Below are 13467 nucleotides of genomic sequence, written 5' to 3'. Positions count from 1 at the left end.
ATTCTATTCTACTATGTATTATATATAATATAAAATGGAAAAATAATAGAAATATGAACCAGATATATGAATAAGTCTCAGAACAACAACAACAAAAATAAATAAATAAGTAAATAGCCACTGCTGGAAAAAAATGTAAAAAATAATAAAACTAATTAAATAATGTGTGAAACTTCAAAAAAAATAGACAAAAAAATGAGTAAGTGGTACATTTTACTTGTAACAAAGGGAATACAAAACAAATCAGAAAAGTGATTTTTTTGCCTATAAGTATATTGCCAAAAATAATGTTTGATTTTATTTCTTATAGAAGAGACTATGAAACAGCCGGGCTCTCATACATTGTCAGTAGGAACATAAATTGGTATCATATATATTTGGAGAATAATTTGATATTAAATAAAACCAAAGATCTACACAGATTTTAACACGTTTAGTAATTTACTCAATAGCCATTCTTTCAAAAGAACACCAAGATATATTAAACCTACGTCAGCATATTTTAGTTATTGGAAAAGCCCTTAATGTCTTTTATTTCCAGCAATGAACTCAGTTAGGTCCTGGTTTTGCCTGCCCCTCCCTAGTTTTATGTCTGTTTAGCACTCGTCACTCTAAGAAATATCCCGGTTTAGGTGATAAATGATATAGTCACCCTTTCCATAGGGAAATGGTTAAATACATTATGAAAGACACTGTAGCACACATGGATCTAATGTTCTATTGCATACCTTTTTTGCACTGTTTTAATTTTTGTCATGTTTATGTACAACTCTTATTCTTAAAATGTTGTTTGTAAAATACATAAAACTTATTCTCTGACACTCAGTGGAGTGAATTTAATGGAACTAAACTTTTATATTCCTATACGAACTACCGGAAATCACTGTTTTTATGGTTACTCTCACTGGAGCTAATTCCTGCTGAACCGTGAAGTTCTAAATGGTCTGACTTTAATGCAGAATTCTAAAGAATGAGGTCTTAAATGTTTTATTGGGCAACTGCGATGTATTCTCTATAAGGCAATATCAAATTCTCTTTGGTATGAGTTTAATGCTTGCTAATTTCATTACCAGTATATTAATACTTGCTGAGTGAAGAAACTTTATGTCTCAAATAATGTTCTCAGTGTAAACATAGGTGGTGTGGTGCCCAGCATTACATTGGAAATCAGAAGACACAGTTAAAAAGAAAGGCTCAGTAACCCATTATGCAGCCCGAAAGAGAGTAGGGCTGAATGGACAACATGGCTGACAGTGAGGCTGCTCAGGTTCAAGTCCTGACTCTAATTACTTGGGAGTTATGTGACTTTGACTTACAATGTATAAAAAAAAATGCATCTGGTTTCCCTCCCATCTTTTTAGCTGCTCTTTTTCCTCAGGGTCTTACTTTTCCCTTTCATGGGAAACCCCCATCTAAGCGGCTGTTTTCCTTCTTTCAAAATACCTCTCAGGCAACGCTCTCAAACCCCGCAGCGCGTCAGGGGGACCTTGGGAACAAACCCGCAGTGTGAAGGCTGTTCTTCAAACCAACCTAATCAGGCTTCCAAAGGGGTGGAAAGAGGGCATTGCTTTTTAGTTTGTTTTAAAATTTCATGGGGATCCCAAGGAGTGGTGACATTTGAGAAAAAAACGATGCACTTGACTGTCTACAGTGCTGTGATCAGACCAGTAATTTGGGCATCATCTAGATGCTTATTAGCCTGGGACCTCCTTGGGCAAAGGTGCATTCCTGAAATCTCAGATGAGTCATATCCCCACTGACATCTGAGAACCACTGTTGCAGAATGCTGACTTTTAATTGTCTTGTCATCTCTGGGTTCCATCCTACATTTCCACCATCATTTACGTGTGAAATATCTATATCTGTATATTCCAACGAGGACCTCAGAGTCAACTTACACTTACAATTGAACTAATTTTCTTTGTTCTTTCCATCACGACTTGGCATTTTTCTCTGAGTCTTCATCCATTAATAATGTCTGTTCATGCTGGCTTCATACATGAGGAAACAATTGCCTTTTAATTTTTAAATGTTTTTCAATACACATTCTCAGCATTCTTTCATATTATGCTTTTCCATATCCCGTGAGTTTTTTCCTTTACACCTGTACCCCAGTTCAGAAATCATCACTTCTCACTGGACTTCAGAGAATGCTTCCTAACGAATCTTAGTGCCCTCAGCCCTTCCTTCTTTCAATTCATCGTGCACAGCTGGGTAACACACACCAGGACCAGTGGGCACAGAGGTTAGCCTACTATTAGCAATCTTTAGAAGAGATTTCACGTCCTACCTGAGAAACTCGCTCATAAATTTCACTTTAATGGAATTACAATCGACCATTTTCATGTCCACATTCAAGTGAGTTTCACATTTTCTGATTCTTTGAGGATGGAAAATTGGTGATCACAAAACAAGGTGCAGATGGACAAAATCTAAAACAGTTAAATCAGGAAATCCATAATATTCTTTGAGAGGAAATATAGCAAAAATAAATTATTTTTACTTTACTACTAATTTAGGAAGAGCCTGTATGTTTCTTATTTGATTTACTTCATCTTTCCATCATTTATAGTTCAAATAAGAAATTAGCAACATTTCTAGTCACTTTGTGTATTTCCTCAGCAACATAATTCAATACAATTAGTTGTGCAGATTATGTCATTTTAATGAGTCTGAATTTTTGTCCAACCAGTTATTGTGCCATGTAAAAATAATTAAGTTATATCCAAATTCAAATATTAATGATGTTTTCTACTTATCTTAGACTTTATTTTTTAAAAATAAAATAGCATAAACTAAAGCATAAAGATGATAGTTTTACTTCTTTATAATGCTTAAGCTCAATTAAAAAAATGAAACAAGACAATTAGCACAAAGGAATCCTTCCTTTTTAAAAATGGAAAATTGCTAAAGTTTTTAAAGGAAAGTGTTTGCAGAATTCCAGAAACTGAATCTGTTTATCTGGAGCAGGAGTTCGTTGCAGGGTAAATGAATGAAGGATAGAGGTCACTTAATACTGATGTCAATTAAAATGATTTTCATCTACACAGTGCTCTTGCAAGTTCAGTAGTTATATAATTTTTTAATCAGAAAGTTGCGACAAACAAATCATGGGTTCTTGAAACTAATTTTGAATCCATAAAGCAACTTGGATAAGTTTGATGTACATTTAATTGTCTCCGATGGATAAGCATGCTTCCTGAATCCTCAGGAATGCTGGGAGAAGACACATTTGGAAAGATGTCCTCAGAGAGGACATCTGTGAGCCATGGCATAAATATTTCTGCATCATTCTTTTTTAGCTCAGGAAAAAATATTGGCTCCAAAAATAATTTCATTAGCTATGTGTTTTTACTTATTATTTTAATTATAGGGCTAATCATTTCCATTTCCAGGGGTTATTAAACAGAGACAGATCCTGTGATTGAACGGACTAGCAAATGATAATAAGGCATCAACCTTCGATTGCCACAGGCACAGATGTGCATAAAAAAGTAAAACCACAAATTCTAACCAGCGCTTGAAAGGGTGAGTCCTCCTCTGGGAAGAGATTGAGACAGGTATTTTTGGAATGTCCCTCTCTCCAAACCCTGCAAACACTAAATATGAAACTTCATAGATACCAAACAAACAAGCCTCTTCTCAATTCTGTGGGAGTTTGAGTGTAACTTCAAACACCAGCGAAGCGATGAGCCCGTGCTTGAGCAATGGAATCAGCGGGGAGTGGTGGGCTCCACATTGTCGCGGTTTTTCTCACCGATGTGCACAGACCACACTGGGCGACCACGGAGATTGAGGAACAGGGTAAGGAGGCCTGGAGGCACTGGTGTGGATGGGGAGATGGCTGCCCCTGTTGATAACAAAGAAGAGGATGTACAGCCTGGCTGGACTTGTTGAGCTTTATTTGGAATCAGCCATCATGATGGCCCAGGGCAGGAGAAGCCTGGCGTTAGATGCTTTTGGATAGCGGAAAAGAGTTTTCTCTCCGAGCAGATATATATGAACTGATGTGACTGGTGATTTTCATCCTTCTACTGAAGCATGAGGGAGAGACGTTTTGATGGCTTGCCTTACAGAGCTACGCCCACTGGGTTCAAAGGTACTAGGTTAGAGAGGTGAAAGAGACAGATGATGAAGGAAGGGGCGGCATGGGTATTCCTCCCATGCCCACAGTTTTAACGACCTCTAGCTGCAGGGACATTTCTTGCCTCCTTGTTTTGCTTCCGACCTCCTGTGATGAAAGAGCACACAGCACGCAGAGGATAGAGCTGAGCTCCTCCCACCTCGGATCTAGAAAATGCTGTCATCTCCTCCTGGGATGTGAAGAAACAAGTGAAGCAATGGCCTGGAAATGGCGAGGGCACTGTGACTTCCCAGAGCACGAGTGGCCAGGACCCTGAAGGGGCTTCCCGAGTCAAGTTGGACCCTGGGGCCACACAGGAAGTTTTGAGGACCTCTTCGTGCACACATAGGAAACTCTACTGAAATATTTGGAGATCCAGGCTACTGAGTGGATAACCCTCACACAAGTACAGAGAGATTCATGTCCATCAGTTTTGAATATAAAAGTTAAAAAAATAAATTGTTCCACCCTGGCTGGCATAGCTCAGTGGACTGAGTGCAGGCTGCGAACCAAAGCATCGCAGGTTCAATTCCCAGTCAGGGCACATGCCTGGGTTGCAGGCCACAGCCCCCAGCAACCGTACATTGATGTTTCTCTCTCTCTCTCTCCCTCCCTTCCCTCTCTAAAAATAAATAAAGTCTTTTAAAAAATATGTAAACTGTTCCTCTGTTTACTGATGGAGCCCCGAACACTCAGATTTCCACGTTCTTTGGAGATAACGTCCGTCTATCCCTGCACCTTCCTGTACTAAACGTCAAGACCAGTGGACGAGTTAGCTGCTGCTCGTCTCCACAGCCACTCTTTACCATCCCACCCAGAACTCGGGTAAGTGCTTGCAATTAATCTGAGGAGAGCAGATAAGTGATATTTTCCTAATTTAATTCAAATCACCTTTCTTCAACTCATGCTGCCTTGGCAAAAATAAAAGGACCGAAAAGAAAAAAAACAGTTATTTCAATGTTCACTTTCATTGCAATTGCCACTTTTTCCAAAGGAGAAATTCTGAGGCATCATTCACCCCTCTCTTCACTTGATTTAAACCTCTGTTCTTCCAGCATGTCCTACTGACTGTTCCCTAAAGACCACTGGACTCCACCCCTTCTCTGACACCCATGGCCACTGCCTCAGCTCAGGCCCGTGAATTCTCCTGTGCTTACTACTATAATGGTTTACTAACTGGGCACCGTGTTTTCTGCTTTTCTTTCCTTTGATTCATATGGTTTATCTTTTTTAAATATACTTTATTGGTTATGCTATTACAGTTGTCTAATTTTTCTCCCTTTAATCCCCTGCACACCCTCCCATCTGCATACCCCCCACCCACTTAGTTCATGTCCATGGGTTGTACATATAAGATCTTTGGCTTCTACATTTCCTATAATATTCTTAACCTCCTCCTGACTATTTTCTACCTACCATTTATGTTACTTATTCCCTGTACCTTTTCACCCATTCTTCCCCCTCCTTTCCCCTACTGATAACCCCCCATGTGATCTCCATTTCTATGATTCTGTTCCTGTTCTAGTTATTTGCTTAGTAGTGTTTTTGTTTTCTAGGTTCAGTTGTTGATAGTTGTGAGTTTGCTGTCATTTTACTCTTTGTAATTTTTATCTTCTTTTTCTTAGATAAGTCCCTTTAACATTTCATATAATAAGGGCTTGGTGATGATGAACTCTTTTAACTTGACCTTATCTGGGAAGCACTTTATCTGCCCCTCTATTCTAAATGATAGCTCTGCTGGATAGAGTCATCTTGGATGTAGGTCCTTGCCTTTCATGACTTTCAGTACTTCTTTCCAGCCCCTTCTTGCCTGTAAGGTTTCTTTTTGAGAAATCAGCTGATAGTCTAATGGGAACTCCTTTGTAAGTAATTGTCTCCTGTTCTCTTGCTGCTTTTAAGATTCCCTCCTTCTCTTTCATCTTGGTAATGTAATTTTGATGTGCCTTGGTGTGTTCCTTCTTGGGTCCAACTTCTTTGGGACTCTCTGAGCTTCCTGGAATTCCTGAAAGTCTATTTCCTTGGCCAGATTGGGGAAGTTCTCCTTCGCTATTTGTTCAAATAAGTTCTCTATTTCTTGCTTTTCCTCTTCTTCTGGCATCTCTATATTTCAGATGCTGGAACATTTAAAATTGTCACAGAGGTTCCTAAGCCTCTACTCATCTCTTTGAATTCTTGTTTCTTCATTCTGTTCTGGTTGAATGTTTATTTCTTCCTTCTGCTCCAAACTGTTGATTTGAGTGCTGGTTTCCTTCCCATCATTGTTGGTTCCCTGTACATTTTCCTTTTAATCATTTTTCATAGCCTCCACTTTCTCCTTATTTGCAACCATACTCAACCAAATCTGTGAGCATCCTGATTACCAGTGTTTTGAACCATGCATCTGATAGGTTGGCTATCTCTTCATCACTTAGTTTTATTTTTTCTGGAGCTTTGACCTGTTCTTTCATTTGAGCCCTTTTTTTTTAAATTTTGGTTTTGGCGCACCTGTTATGTAGTAAGGGTGGAGCCTTAGGTGTTCACCAGGGCAGGGCAACCCATGTTGCTGTGTTGTGACACTGTATGTGGGAGAGGGCTCCGAGAGGGAACAACGTCACTTGCTCTGCTCTCTAGTGGATTTCAGTCACTTCCCTCACTACCCACAAGCAAACTGGGCCCTTCTGGTGCTGATTCCCAGGTGGGTGGACTTGTGTACATTTTAGGACCCTGTGAGTCTCTCCAATGAGCTCTCCTACGAGGCTGGAAGTTTCTCCCACCATTGCAACCCCCACAGGTGTTTTCAGTCAGAGATTTGGGGCTTTATTTCCCCAAGCTGAAACCCTGGGTTGTGCGGTCTGTCTCGCTCCCTACTTGTTCCTCCTGGTTTATCTGCACGCAAATGTGGGACTGCCCAGTCCTCCAGCCACTTCCTTGTTGTGAGTCCTCTCTGCCCCACTGCCCATCCCCGCCCCCCCCATCGGTCTGGATGAATGCTTCTTCTTTAACTCCTTGGTTGTCAGACTTCCATACAGTTCTATTTTCTGTCAGTTCTGGTTATTTGTTGTTTTTAAATTTGTTACTATGCTTCTTTTCATTGTTCAAGAAGGCAGAGTATATCTACCTATGCCTCCATCTTGGTTGGAAGTCCCATATACTTAATCTTACACAAAATCCAAAGTGGGTTATTTTTTTTTTGGATTTAACAGGTACCAAACAAAAAATATATAATGTAAATCATCAAAGGCTTTAGAAATCCTGTAGCATAAAACCCAAACTCGTCACTTAGGCTAACGCCATGTCACAAGTGACATTTTGTTCTTTGTGCTCCCAGATCTGGAATTGAGATGGAAACATGATTAACACCTCATAATTATTTATTAACACTGTTTATGGATGGCATCAAAAGTCCTGGTGTTCTACAAAACCTACCCACTTCACATTTCTTCTCCACTACCTACTTCTCTTTATGCGTACGGCAACTGCCTTAATCCCATAGGAAGCCATGTGATTTAGGTGCTGAGTCTTATAAAATAATCAATGCAGAGCTAAAATAGAATTATGTCCCAACATGGAATGAACTATATAGAGACTATTAAATGGTTAATAGTATATTATGCCAAATACATAGGAATACATAGGTAGGTAGGTAGATGGTGATAGATAGATGGGTAGATAGATAATTGATAGAAAAGAAGGAAAAAAGAAAGATTCAAAAAGACAAGTGCTTACTATTTAATTCTTACTACCATTAAGTTGAGGCATTGAATTGTTGGGACCTCATCATAAATCTTATGTTGACCTCTCATTTTGTCAAACATATCATGAAAAATAAAAACAGATTTGTTATGCTTGACAAAAATAGGTTTTTTTAAATAAAAAGTTAAATGATATAAGTCATATATTTAGATAGTTTAGTAGAAGAAGCCCTAGCTTGACAGCTAGAAAATATAATTTAGTTGCATCTTTGCTATTTCTTTACACTAAGAAGTCAACAAGTTGCTATTTTATTGCTTTATATTTTTTGTTTTGTTAATGATAGGCTGTTTTTAAAAATGTGTGTGTGTATATATATATACACACACATATATATAATTTACTTATTTTTAGAGAAAGTGGAAGAGAAGGAGAGAAACATCGATCAGTTGCTTCTCACATGCCCTCACTGGGGACCTGGCCCACAACCCATGCATGTGCCATGACTGGGAATCAAACTGGGGCCCTTAGGTTCACAGGCCAGTGTTCAGTCCACTGAGCCACACCAGCCAGGGAAGGCTGTCATTTTTGAGACTATGATTTGAGCCTCAGTTGCTTACTAGATAAAATAAGTATATTAATATCTGTTCCATCTTTTGATATTGCATAGTTTGATACTATGAAGGTCAAATCAAATGAAATACCCTGAAAACTGTACCTCACTATAATTTGTTATTTTCTCCACTTGTTATTTAAATAATGAATAAAATAGTTCTTATTTAGCATATTAACAAATGGGATTCTAGAGAGCTCTCAGAAGTTTCTTAAATCTCTATGGCAATCTGGAAACTTATATTTTTATAGTGCTCTTCTGGGAATTTTATTATAAGAAAACTGATTATCAGGCATATTTTCCTTCTCAGTCTTCTCTCTAGGGACAAGATGTGGTAAAGGTCATGTTGATGTATATTGAAAGTCAGCATTTTTAAAATAGAATACTTTAAATCAACACGAGAAAATCTTTTAGAAAATTATATTGTTGCTTAAACATGTTATTTCTACGTTTCTAACACACAGTACCTCTCTTCAGATTTAATGATTTGCTTTGAAAACAGTTGACATTTATGCATTTAATTACATTAGTTTAATTCTGAATGTCTTTCAAGAGAGTTTATAAAAATAAAACTTAGAAATTCTACGTCTCTGGGAGAATTCAATTTAGGGTGAACTTCCTAGCTATCTAATTGTCTTCCAGCCCTGCCTGCTGAACTTTAATGTGGATTTCTCTCTCACCGTCACTGGGATTACTGCACGCTGCTGACAGATGTATGTTTCATGGGAAATCATGGGTTAAATTATGGCTGAAAACTCAGTCCCTTTTGAAATCGACTGACATGAGATGCATATCTCTTTGATTTATGACCTACGAACTGAAACTAGCCAGTGGTATCTAAGTTTCTCAGGGTTGTAAGAGCAATCCAAGGTGCATGGGCATTTCCTGGGGGCCCTCAGGAGTGGAGCCGGTGCAGCACACCCATTTCACAGACGGCCGGCTGTTGCTGGACAGTCTAGGGTCTTGTCTGAGCCTCACAGTGGCACAGGGGACCTTCAAAGGGAAGAGAACCGACTCCCAAGTTCCTTTTGGTGAACAGCGCTGCTGTTTCCAGCTGTGTGACCTTGAATAGACTCAGTCCTTGTGGACATCAGCTTTCGCCTGTCTAAAACGAGGTTAGAAGGCTGTTGCCAAGGTCCCTTCCGATCTTAAAATTTCACATATTTAAGTGCAAGATTTATTTTATGTGATAAAGTCAAATATGCTCCTGTGGTTACAAATGTTTTACTGAAAAGTTTGGATGAGAAAAATCAAACTCAATCCCATAGAGCTCAATATTTATATCGCAATTTAAAACAGTTTCTTTATTCGCGGCTCTCTTCTCTGCTTGCCATTTTGAAAATGATCTTTTCATAATACAGACAATATAGTGAGTCAGAGAATTTCAAATTAGGTCATTGAGTACAACCACTATTCAATTTTAAAACTGATGTTTATATTTATGTATTGCTCTTATCCCATAGTTCATTATGAAAATTTTCAAAGATATAAGAAAATGGACTTAAATACAGTTCCATTCTAAAACAAACATTTTGCTCTATTTGTTTTACCACATACCTACCCAAACACCCACTTTTCTGTCTATCCCTCGGTCTTGCTATTTCTGTTGCATTTTAAAGTAAGTGGCCGATATCCGTGCCCTTCACTACTGAACACTTCAGGATGAGTAGTATTAACCAGAGTTTAGTATTCATTTATAGCTTTCTCTTCTTTTTTAGTTTACATTGACATACAGTAAATTGCACAAATTTAAGTGTACCACGTGACACTTTTTAATGCTATAGACATCAATGTAACTCGAAGATTAGGCACAAGAAATAGTATCACCGCTTCCTCACAATGTTTTTTGCGCCCCTTTCTGGTCAATCCCTGTGCATATATATACCAGAGCCAACCACTGTTTTGACTTTCACCACCAGAGACGGATTAGTTTGACCTCATATGGAATTTCATCCAAATAGAATTATACGGTAGGTGCATTTCTGGGTAAAGTTTCTTTTAGTCACCAAAATTCTTCAGATATATTTACGTCTATCAGTTTCATGCCTTTCTATTGCTCAACAGTATTCCATTGTCTGAATGCATCAAGCTGCTCCCAGTTTTTATATAATATTAATAAAACTGCTATAAACATTTGGCTTAGGTCTCTTTGTGAACATGTATTTTCGTTTCCATTTGTTTATTACCTAGGATCAGGATTGCACGGTTATAGGATAAAGGTGTATGTCTAGTTTTATGAGAATCTACTAGAATGTTTTCTAAGATGTTTGTAGGATTTTATGCTCCACTCAACAGGGTGTGAGAATCTTAGTTGGTTAATATATTCACAAACATTTAAACTTTAGATGCAGGGGTGTGTAGTGGCATTTTATTGTGACCTTAATTTTAACTTCTCCAGAATTGTACCACCCTTTGTCAGACACACATTTTTGAGTATTTTCTCCTAGGATTTTCCTTGCCTATTCATTTTTTAATTGAGTCTTTTAATAAAAAATGGTATTTAATTCTGATAGAGTAACTTATTCATTGTCATAAAAATAAAATGATTTTTAATGGTTATTGAATACTATAGCATTCTAAGAAACACTTGTTTGAGTCCCAAAGAGGTTCTCTTATGTTTTATTCTAGAAACATTGCTATATTTTTAGCTTTTATATTTATGATTTGTAATAAAGTTACCCAGTTCTTATGTCATGATTTTAGAAAAGACTTTTCTCCATTGGTTTGCTATAGTGCCCTTGCAGAAAATGCAATAATCTGATAAGAGTGTGTCTATTTCAAGGCTGTGTATTCTGTTTCATTGACTTGTCTACCCTTATTCCAGAATTACTGTCTTGATTGGTCCATGTTCATGGTTAGTCTTGAAGTAAATTAGTGCAAGTGCCCTCCTTTCTTCATCTTTTTAAAGATTGTTTTGTCATTTGAGAGTCTTTAAACTTCCACATAAATTTTAGAATCATGATCAGTTTCAACCAAAAAAAAAATGTCTAATGAAATTGCAATTGGGATATCAAATATATAGATTAATTTGATGAAAATTGATATTTTAACAGTATTGGTCTTCTGGTCCATGGAAATAATATATTTCTTTATGTCTTTCAGCATTTTTTAGGAAAATGAGTGGTAGTTATATCTATTTTTTAGAAATGAATGAGTAACAAAAATAAAAGGCATAATAGAAAGCAGGGGAAATGGGTAGCAAAAGGGGAGGTTCAAAAATGTGGGTGTGGTTTAATTACTTGTTTAAACCAAAGACAATTCTTATAAAACAGAAGACCAACGGCCTTGAGAATCTTTATAAGATGAGCACTTTAGATACAATATAAAGCCAAACCTACAAAGCAGGAAACATTTCATTGTGCAAATCTCATAGCAACTTTATGTATTGCAGTTAATTATGTGTGTGGCTAATTTGTAAGATAAAAATACGATGGGTAAAATAAAATTTCTAAAGACTAATTCTAATCTTCTCTAAAAAAACAAATGTTAAGATGATGCATGCAATTAGATTTCTGTTTGGAAGTTAATATGATTATGGCATGCCCACAGCTATCATGGCAAAACCAGATCTATTGTTGGCCTAACTAATGAGAAACAAGGATGGCCAGTTAGCATCCTAAACTGGCCTCCCTTCCTGATGTTTGTCTCATGGAGCAGACCAAGTCATGAGGACATCTGGACCAGTTTATGCTATGGATCAGTTGGAGTTTTTTGAAGTGAAAGGAAAATAACTTCATAGTCGTTTCAAATTTCCTAGTAGTCTTGAACTAATAAAGTTCAGTGAGGAAGCAAAACTGACACATCAATAATGGTTCTCTGAGTTCCACAATGTATTATCACTCACACACACACACACACACACACACAATCTCTCTTTTTAAAACCAGTCTAACAGAATACTAGTGCGAAAAGTTTGTGAGTTGCCTGACTCACAGAGCAAGTGTACTTCGTACTGGGGCTTTCGGGCACATGCTCATCGCTGCACAGCTTCCTGAGTGACCCTAGAAACAGGTTAAAGGGCACCGTGTGAATGCCTGCATCACCCCCCCACCGCGTCCCCCCGCCCCCCGCCCCTGCTGTATTACCACCATGGAGACCCTGTCTAAGCCAGACCCAGGAAAACATGATCGGATTCTGTTGGTTTAGGTGACTTGTAAATTCAGCATTCTAAAATTATAGCTGAGCAGTGGAATGCTGAAGCATTACATTTTTTGGTAAACTGTTTTGAATCAGATTCCAGAAATCAGATGGAACTTCCCATCCCAATTCGGAAGCCTGAGTCCTTCCCATCTCTGTCCGTGTTGCATTTCAAGCCTTTCCATGTGCATAACAGAAGCACAGCACACTTTAAAATGTAGGGATATTCCAAATGGTGCCATCCTTAATATGCTGTGTTGCTTCTATTTGCTAAATTTGTCTTTTATTGATCTTTCCTCACATCACATAGTAGGTAAACAACAAGTTCTTCTATTTACCATACTAAAAAGAGCGAAAAACAGTGTGTATATGTTTTCACTCTCGACAGTGCATAAAATGCTACATTTTTATACAAACATGAAACCGATGGCTTCTTTTAAATGTCGTGTTATAATAGCTGTTCATTTTTTTCTTTTATGACAATGATGCTAAAAAAAGAAAGGCGTTATCTGTCTAACCTCCTTTATTTCATCCATAGGAAACAGAATCAGAGGTATGTAGTAATTCACAAGCATAATAAATATTTAGCTCAAATTAGCATTCATCTGGGCCTCTGGCTCCTAAAGCAACACTGTTCCCATGACAAGAGAGGGAGCAGCAATGAACATGCCCGTTAGAGTCAGAGTGCAGCCACCAGCCAGCAAGAGGGCGGCATGCAGACCGTCTGCTCCCAAACATATTCCTCCCTGCTGTGCCAGTGGCCTCCTGGGACCCACTACCCACGCCCAAATGGTAACTTTTCTTCTGCCCGCTGGCCCAGTACATCAGTCACGCCTAGCAAAAATCACCAAATTCCATAGTCTCTATGGATACCATTGCCCCTGCAGTTCTCAAAAGCCTGCTGTAGCACATTGGCTGATTAATT

This window comes from Phyllostomus discolor, chromosome 3 (genome assembly GCF_004126475.2).
Source record: "Phyllostomus discolor isolate MPI-MPIP mPhyDis1 chromosome 3, mPhyDis1.pri.v3, whole genome shotgun sequence".
Classification (NCBI taxonomy): Eukaryota; Metazoa; Chordata; class Mammalia; order Chiroptera; family Phyllostomidae; genus Phyllostomus; species Phyllostomus discolor.
This window is presented reverse-complemented; position numbering follows the sequence as displayed.